Consider the following 9,747-nt stretch of genomic DNA (forward strand, 5'->3'; position numbering starts at 1 on the left):
TAACTGCACAAAATGTAAGCAGTGCATGAGAGAAATCCTTCCACCGCGAGGTAAGCACGTGCACTGGTGATGGTGAGCATTGTTGTGCCATCTAGTGGCGGCATTATTATAGTGCATTATTATTATTATACGTATTATTATATTATTATTATTATAATGGGGAAGCGCTAAACCCATAGGATTATACAGCGCCTGTGGGAAGAAGGGGATGGAAGGTATTCAGGCTTAATTTAGGGAACTGGAGCACAGATACAATTCCCTAAATCAAGAGCCCCTCACCAGCATCAAGGAACCTCCCTTGAGGGAAAAGCTTGCAACCTGAATTTTGGCTCATATCCAGGAGCAAAAAATTGACCGAGCAACAGCTCATATCCTGAAAAACTCGCATGGTGAGACACTAGTAAACCAAGGGTGCACTGTATACACAACAACCTAAACACATGTCCAAATGCTTCACATTATTACTTTTCTAACTTTTTTTTTCCATTTTTAATAACGACTATCTCCCATTGAGGGATGGTGACCCAAGAAAGAACAAAAGTTTTTCTTCTTTTTATATTTAGTAATTCATACAGAGGGGGTTACTAGCCCCTTGCTTCCAGCATTTTAGTTGCCTCTTACAACATACATGGCTTATGGAGGAAGGGTTCATTTCCACTTCAGTATAGAAATGAAAGGCAATAAAAAAGAACCAACTATTAAGAAAACTCGGATGGGCATGTATACATATATACATGTACATGCATATGTAGCGTGAACTAAGTGTAAGTAGAAGTAGCAAGATGTACGTGTTATCTTGCATGTTTATGAGGCAGAAAGAAACACCAGCAATCCTACCATTGTGAAAAACAATTACAAGTTTTCGTTTCACGTGAGGCAAATCTTTTATTATTATTCCATCTTGAATTATTATAGACCCTTTTTATTTTTTACTTAGCAGTTAAGTTGGTTATAATAATATATTATTACAAAATAATTGTTTAAAGATATTAATGCAGTTTTAATACATGCACTTTACTTCATTTTTCATAATTTATCAACCATAAACTGTAATTTTCAAATCTTTATGATTCATTGTTTACTCTAAAGTCTCTGTTCACTTTGCTCATATTTGTACAGTTTTTGACCTCTTCAAGGGGGGCTCCTTGATGTGGTGAAGATGCTCTTGGTCTCAGGAATCAAATCCTTTGCTCTCCTTCCTTAGACCAAGTCTAAGTACCCCACAATCCTCCCTTCCCTATCCTTTCCTCTAGTTACCCCTCCTTTTTTTTCCCTTTCCTCCCCTTTCCCAACCTTCCCCTTTTTCCCTGTCCCGTCTGTAGCCTCTGGGGTCCTTTCCTCTGGCATTATGGTTTCTAGGTGGGGGTGGCATGCTGGGATTCGTCCCCCTCCATGAGATCCTTGGGGGTGGTGAAGTTTGCTGTGGAATCTGAATTGTGTGAGGATGCCCTGCTCCCTTCCCGGATTTCTGGGTCGTGGGCAAGGTGCCCTTCGGATGATGGGTGTATCTCCAGAAGCTGCCTGTCGGTTCTGGGGGGTGGCAGCTGAAGGAGGTATGCTTTGTGGAGGGTTTCCGACTGTCCTTTCTTTTGTCCTCCGAGGTAGCTCGGTAGATGTGAGGCTGCTATCCTGGAGCTCTGGTTTACTGGCATGAAGGGTAGGGTATAGCACGGGTTTCATGCTGCATCTTCACTGCCAGTGGGCTCAAGGTCCTCTTGGATGAGGGAAGGACAGAAGATGCACCTATTATTACGTAATCTTCATCCAGTGAAACCCTTCCTCCTCCCAGGCCCCATTCTGATCCCACACCTTGTTCTGACCCGGCTTTGTTATTGGACCATTCTTTCGACTCTTCTCATACCCCTGTACCTTCTGCCGGTGACGCTTCGTCACCTGCTTTAGGTGCTGCAGCGTCACCCGTTTCTGTTCATGCCGCTGCTTCTAGCATGCCTTTCACAATGCGTCCGGCTTCCTCGAATACAGTGCAACGGTTCTTGGATCGCCCACCTCCCTTGGGTCAGACTGCCCGCGGTTCTACTAAATGTCCAATGTTTTTTTTATGTTAATGCCCAGGGTTTATTACCTGGACCTCAGCAATGAGAGCCACTACTATCACCGCTGGGCAACGGCGACCAAGACAACCTATTGATGACAGTTCATCGATGACCATTCAAAAACGACCTACACGACACTCATTACCTTTGCATACTGAACTAACGAGTAAGCAATGGACAAAATTCTTTTCTTTACAAACAACGTCTCAAACTGATTATCTTTCCGTTCACGGAATTGGTAAAACTCTTTACGGCATGTTGGCCAAAATATATCCTTCCGCATTCTTCGAAACAGTGCACGTGTCATAACAGTGCAGAATTCAGAGCAGGTCCATGCTCTTTCCCCCATCACTTCCATAAATAACATACCAGTCACTGTTCGTAAGCACGTTACTCTTAATTCTTGTGGTACTGTAGTCTTACTGTGTACCATTGTACAGAGTGATTTTTTGTCTTGCGGCGAGGATATTTTAGAACAATTAGCCCTTCAGAACCTCCCTATCCTCAAGGTAGAAACATACATCCAGCCTGCTCATGGGCGGAGGTGCTTTCCTAGTAACATCGCTCATTTAACCTTTGACTGCCATGAACTTCCGTCCTCTGTCTATATTGCGGGACATCGCCAAGAGGTCCATCAAGTAGTTCCCACTCCCCAACAGTGCCGTAATTGCCGGCATTTTGGACACCCCTTTAAACACTGCAGATCTGCGGTGGAATGCCCAGTCTATGATGCAGCAGATCATTCGAATACGTCGTGTAGTCTTCCTCTTGTCTTAATTGCAGGGAACCTCATCCTTCCTTTTCACGCCATTGCCAGGCTTATCATAATGAATGAGAGATCCGTTATCTTAAGGAGCGTGAGGGCCTCACTTACACTCTGGCTGTCTCTCAGCTCCACCTTCAAGGTAAACTCCCTTTTGTCCCATATGCTTGGGTAGCCCGAAGATCTCCAACCTCGATGGTCCTCCCACTTCCTACCTGTGTCTTCTGGGGTCATCCCAGTTTCTAATTCTTTTGCAGTTTTATCCTCTGACACTCCTTACTTCTACTTCTTCATCTCACTCGCTTGCTTCTCGGTCTACGAGACCTCACAGACCTACACTTTCTTTGTGCCCATCACCTGCACAGAATATATCTCCTACCTCGGAGCCTCGTTCTCACTCCCTTTCCAGCTCTCACACAAAGAGGTAGAGGTGTATAGGTTCACCCCCCTCGTGTAGTCCCCTCTTACCCTGTTCTCCCCCACCTTCCTCCATAGTTACCCTCCAACCTCCTTCCTCTCCTGTTACACTGCAGGCCTCTTCTACCCTAGCTGACACATCTCTCCAGGTTCATACTCCCTGCCCCCCTCAGACCTCTTTGGTTGCCTCCGTAGTTACTCCAACCTTTCCTTGCAATGCCTCTCCTGTCTCTGACATCATGGCATCATTAGCTTCCTTAACAACAAAGACGTTAGATGCTATCTCCAGCTATAATGAGGAGATGACACCCCCGATGGACACCAACGTGACTCCTCCTACCCCTTCTAGTTCACGACCCTTGCAACAATCTATTCCTCCGCAATATTCATATTCTTCCTTGTTTACTCACTTACTGTTACCCCAACACGTTGACTTTACAGATCCTAAAAACCCATAGGCTTTATCGTTTCTTATTGTTGCTAATTTTATTTCTGTACATAATGTCTGTTTTACAATGGAATATTCGTGGCCTTAGGGGCAATTGAGGAGAGCTCCAAGTGCTGCTCTCCCAGTTGTCCCCAGTATGTGTTGGGTTGCAAGAGCCTAAAATTCGTTCTGCTGTCATTCGCCCCATTTCAAGCTACATGCTGTTACATTCTTCAGATCCTTTACCTGACGAATCATTTAATGAAAGCGCGCTTCTTGTGCATGTTGATATACCATATCAACATGTTTTTATTCATTCCCTGCTGCATTATACTGCAGCTCGTACTTATTTACACAGATGGTTTACAGTTTGCTCTCTTTATCTTTCTCCCTCCTGTGCATTCTGTATCTCTGATATAGTGTTTTTAATTTCTTCTCTACTGCCGCCCATCTTGTTGTTGGGCGATTTTAATCCTCACCATTACCTGTGGGGAGGGTCCTACTGCGACTCGTGGTGATCAGTTGGAGACTCTTCTTGCTTCTCATCCTCCTCTTGTTTTGAATACAGGTGCTCCTACCCATTTTGACTCTCGCACTTAGTCTCTCTCCTCCATTGATCTTTCTATTTGTTCCCCGCCCATTGCACTTGATTTCACGTGGTCTGTTCTTCCAAATTTGCTTGATAGTCATTGCTTTTCTATCCTTCTTACTTCTACTTCATATACCCAACCATTTCGTAACCCCTCACTGGCAATTTGCTCGGGCAGATTGGGACTTATACTCCCATCTTACCACCTTTTGTGAGGACCCCCTTTCATCGTCTATTGATGAACTGGCACATCAACTTTTGACCTTAGTCCAAACTGCGGCGACTCGTTCTATCCCCCAAACCTCAGGTAGGCATTCTCAGACATACATACCTTGGTGGACTCCTACATGTGACCGTTATTATTATAACCGTATCACGGAGCATCTGTTGGATTTTAAGCGGGCAAGGACAGTTGCTCGCCGCATCATACGCGGCGCTAAACGCGCTTGTTGGCAAGACTACATGTCTACCATTACCTTGTCTTCCCCTACATGCACAGTTTGGAAAAAGGCGCGGAAATTGTGTGGTAAGTACACTCTGGACCCAGCTCCTGTTTTGCAGGTTGCTGGAGTTGATGTCACAGAACCTTTAGAAGTTATCACAGAAATCGGAAACTATCTTGTCCGTATCTCCTGAGGGCTTCACCTCTGTCCCTCTTTTCTTGCATCTAAACCTACCAAAGAGTAGTTGCCCTTAGATTTCTCCTCCGATGGATTGGAGCCATATAATGTACCTTTTACTCTTCTAGAATTAGAGTCCATGCCTTCCATTTCCTAGCTGTCGGCACCGGGACCTGATGATATCCACATCAGTATGCTACACCATCTCCATTCTACGGCCCTTCCCGTTCTTTTACGTCTTTTCAATCTAATTTGGGAGCAAGGGGTTCTCCCACAACACTGGAAATCAGCTATTGTACTACCGTTTTGCAAACCGGGCGCCTCGGGGCTTGACACTTCTCGCTATCGTCCCATCACCCTGACCAGTATGATCTGCAAGGTGATGGAACAATTGGTGAATAGATGTCTGATGTGGTTTTTAGAGACACACAATAGCCTTACCCCTCGCCAATATGGCTTTTGCAAAGGCCACTCTACTTTAGACCCCTTGCTCCACTAGATACGTATATTTGAAATGCCTTTGCTAACAACCACTTTGTCCTAGCGGTCTTTTTCGATCTAGAGAAGGCATATGACACCACTTGGAGGTATAACATTCTAGCCCAAGCCCACTCCTTAGGCCTCCACGGTAATCTACCAAACTTCATCGCTGCTTTCTTGCCTGATAAGACATTTTTGGGTCCGTATTGGCGCCTCTCTTTCCTCGGACTTCGTACAAGCCGAAGGAGTCCCACAAGGTTGTGTCCTCAGTACTACTCTTTTTCTCTTAGCTATAAATTACCTACCTTCCATTCTTCCTTCGCATATTTGGTCATCACTTTATGTTGATGACTTCACTATAGGTTACTAGACATCCGCTTATATCGGATACTCCCTTGTACTTACACGGTTCACGTATTCTGGCATGTGATACGGTCAGGTTTCTGGGCCTGCTCTTTGATCACCAGATGATGTGGAGACCTCACATTTCTTTGTTAAAGACAACTTGCCATGGTCGGCTAAATCTCCTTAAGATTCTCAAACATCGTTCATGGAGAGCAGATTGTCACACTCTCCTCCGTTTGCACTCCACCCTAGTCTTGTCCAAACTAGATTATGGTGACCAAATCTATTCTGCGGCCACTCCTGTAACTCTAAGTTAGACCCTATTCATCACCAAGGTCTCCGTCCGTCTGTGCCTTGGTGCCTTTCGTTCGTCCCCTGTTGAGAGCCTCTATGCAGAAGTGAATTTTCCATCCTTGTCTGATCACCATGATGCTCATTGCCTTTGCTATTATGTTCGATCTCATGGCCTCTACAATCCTTCCGTATATAGGAAAGTCACTGACGTTAGTAGACGTTCTTTATTTGTTTGTCGCCCCTGTTTACTCCGTCCCTTTTCTCTCCTCCTACATTCGCTCGTCTTCTCTTCAGTTACCACCTTTCTATGTTCATGTAGTGTCTCACTTTTCCCTGCCCCCTTGGGAAGTTCCAGCTGTTCGTGTCTGTTCTTTCCCACTGCCATGTGCGAAAGCCCAACTACCTACGGTGGCTTCCCACTCTCTTTTTCTTAACCACTTCCACTCTCATTCTCATGCCATTGAAGTGTACACCAATGGTTCTAAGTCTTCTGATGACATCGGATTCGCAGCAGTGTTTCTGGACAGTGTTGTGTGAGGGCATTTATTATCCTCGGCTAACATTTTTATGGCTGAATTGTATGCCATTCTTGTAGCACTTATCCGTATTGCATGTATGCTTGTGTCACCATTTGTGGTTGTTTCAGACTCTCTTAGTGTTTTACAGGCTATACAGAAATTTGATACACCTCACCCCCTAGTTCTTCATATCTGACTTTGGTTATGCCATATCTCTAGCAAACACAGAGATATTGTTTTTTGTTGGGTCCCTGGTCGTGTTGACATGCAGGGCAATGAACAGGCAGACACTGCTGCGTGGTCAGCAGTACATAACCTTCCAGTTTCCTATAGAGGTGTTCCATTCACAGACTATTTTGCTGTAATTGCTACCCATCCCCGCACCCGTTGGCTACAACGTTGGTCTGATCTGCTCCATAACAAACTTCATTCTATTAAACTGAGTACAGTGGACCCCCGCTTAACGATCACCTCCCAATGCGACCAATTATGTAAGTGTATTTATGTAAGTGCGTTTGTACGTGTATGTTTGGGGGTCTGAAATGGACTAACCTACTTCACAATATTCCTTATGGGAACAAATTCGGTCAGTACTGGCACCTGAACATACTTCTGGAATGAAAAAATATCGTTAACCAGGGGTCCACCGTATAGGTTTCTGGCCGTATTCTTTTCATCAGTGTCGAAGTTGAGAGACTACTCTCTCCCATCTTCGCATCGGCCACACTCGTCTTACTCGCGGGTATCTCATGGAGAGGCGCCCAATCTGTCAATGAGCACGCAGAATTTACCTCCATCGTCTCCGCTCTGCTGCCCTTTCTTTACCTTCCCTTCTTGCTTTTGGACCCTCCTTTAATCCCGACTCTCTCATTGACTTTTTGACAGCAACTGATTTACTACACAGACTCTGATGATGATGTCTTTAGCACTATCCTCAGTCCTTTCTACCTTAATCTCTAGCTACCCTCTACCCCTGCACTATCCACTGTCCTGCTGCACTTCATAACCTAATAATCATCCCTCTCCCTCTTGCTACCCACTACCCCTGCATCCTTCCCTGCTCTGCTGCGCTGTATAACCCCTGTGGTTTAGCGCTTCTTTTTTATTATAATAATAATAATGTACAGTTTTTGAGTTCCTGTATACAGTAGCAGATTTGGAAGAGGTAATTTGGGTATGTATCCTTAGTGGTCTCAAAATAGTTTTCCTGTCCTGATGCTTTATTATTTGGAATCTCTCATCTTTACTGCTAACTAATTTATTAACTGAGATGGATTAAATATGCCAATTTTGACATGCCTGACAGCGCTGTATGACCCTGGTAGTTCACCGCTTAGTTTTGATTATAATAATAATTTACGTGTCTGGTACGTCTTTTCCATCTGGACACTCCTTTCACATTATAATCATAACTAAGTGCTAGACCCACAGGGGTCATACAGTGCTGCACACTCCCTTCACAATTCTTCACCTTGTGAGTCAACACCCCTCCACTATATGGTGCTGTGACCCACAAGGATTTAAGTATTTTTTATATATAACACCAGACATCACCCACCAAGGCAGGGTGACCCCAAAAATAAAACACATTTGCGATTATTCCTTCAACCACTGTCTTGTCAGCAGCGTGCTGACATCACAGTTTAGATGGTCTTTGGAACTGCAGTGCCCTCACCCTTAGAGTGCAGGCACTGTATTTTCCACCACCAGGACTAGCCTGGCTAACTGATTTTCCTAAATTCATTTATAATTGTTACCTTGCTCACACTCCTATGGCACATCGAGTCTTAAAAGCCACTGGCCTCCACTCTTCTATAACACACACACACAAACCTGTCAAATATTCAAGCTCCTAGCACTCAAAACCTTTACACCCTCCCTCCATATCTTCCTGGGATGACCCCCTACCCCTCCTTCCCTTTGCACTAGATTTATATACCCTCTTAGTTTTCCTACAATGCTCCATCCTTCCCAGCTGCATAATCCTACAGGTTTAGCACTTCTCCTTGATTATAATAATTATAATAATCCATCCTTCCCAAATACCCAAACCACCTCAACAGCCTCTCCTCAGCCCTTTACATTATACTTTCATAACCCCCACATCTAATTTCTAAGCTCCAAAGTCTATAATATTCATACCACACATCATCAGACAACACTTCTACTGCTTCCTGCGTCCTCTATGCAATGTTTAAAACGTATGCTTCACACCTATATAACAGTGTACTAATATATACTTAGGTACTCCTCCGTTTGGCCTCCATGGATAAAGTTCTTTGTCTTCATAGATGCCTTAATGCTCCAGCTACCTTTTTTTCCATTTTGTTGTTGGATTGGTCTATGAAAGACAGGTCCACTTCCAAATATCTGAACACATTTTTGTCTTCCAGACTCCCTTTAGTCTGATATTTAATTTTTCATTGCATAGGATTTTTGTTCCACTCATCACCTTGCTCTTTCCTATGGCTTCCTTTTACACACCCTCCTTATTTCCTCAGATTTTTTTTCGTGAATATAATAGTATGATAAGACTAAATGATCTGAAGAAGCTACATTTTAGAATGTTAATTATCACATTCTCTAGAAACTTGTTACCTTGTACAAGTTCGGTGCTTAAATTGATTATATATTTAACACACTGGCCATCTCCCACCAAGGTATGGTGACCAGGAAAAAGAAATGCTTTCATTTTCATTCATTGAATTATTGGCTTGTCATAAGGATGCAGACATCACATCTATGATGTCAGTCTGCTTCTGGCAGGACAGTGAATGAATAACAGTGAAAGTGTCATTTCTTTTTTGTGTCACCTTACCTTGGTGGGAGACAGCCAGTGTGTTAAACAAAATAATCAATTTAAGCACTTAACCTGTACAAAGTAAAAAAAAAAAACAATAGAAATTAAACACTGGCCATCTCCCACTGAGATAGGGTGACCCCAAAAAAGACGAAACACTCACCATCACTATCTTGCCACAGGCATGCAGATACTACAGCTCGGATACCTCTCCAAACTGCAATTATCCCAACCCCTCCTTCAGAGTGTTACTTTATATGAATGTTGTTCATAATTTATATTCCAAGAAGTTATATTTGTATTTAGATTTTGTATTACATATTAGTCTGTTCTGCATTTTTTCTTTAGTACCTGAAGGACTTTAGTCATGGACCCTATATTTCATTTATAGCTTTTACTAGATGAAAGTGGAGATAAAAGACATGGAATCTTAGGAATGC

Source organism: Cherax quadricarinatus, chromosome 63, assembly GCF_038502225.1.
Source record: "Cherax quadricarinatus isolate ZL_2023a chromosome 63, ASM3850222v1, whole genome shotgun sequence".
Classification (NCBI taxonomy): Eukaryota; Metazoa; Arthropoda; class Malacostraca; order Decapoda; family Parastacidae; genus Cherax; species Cherax quadricarinatus.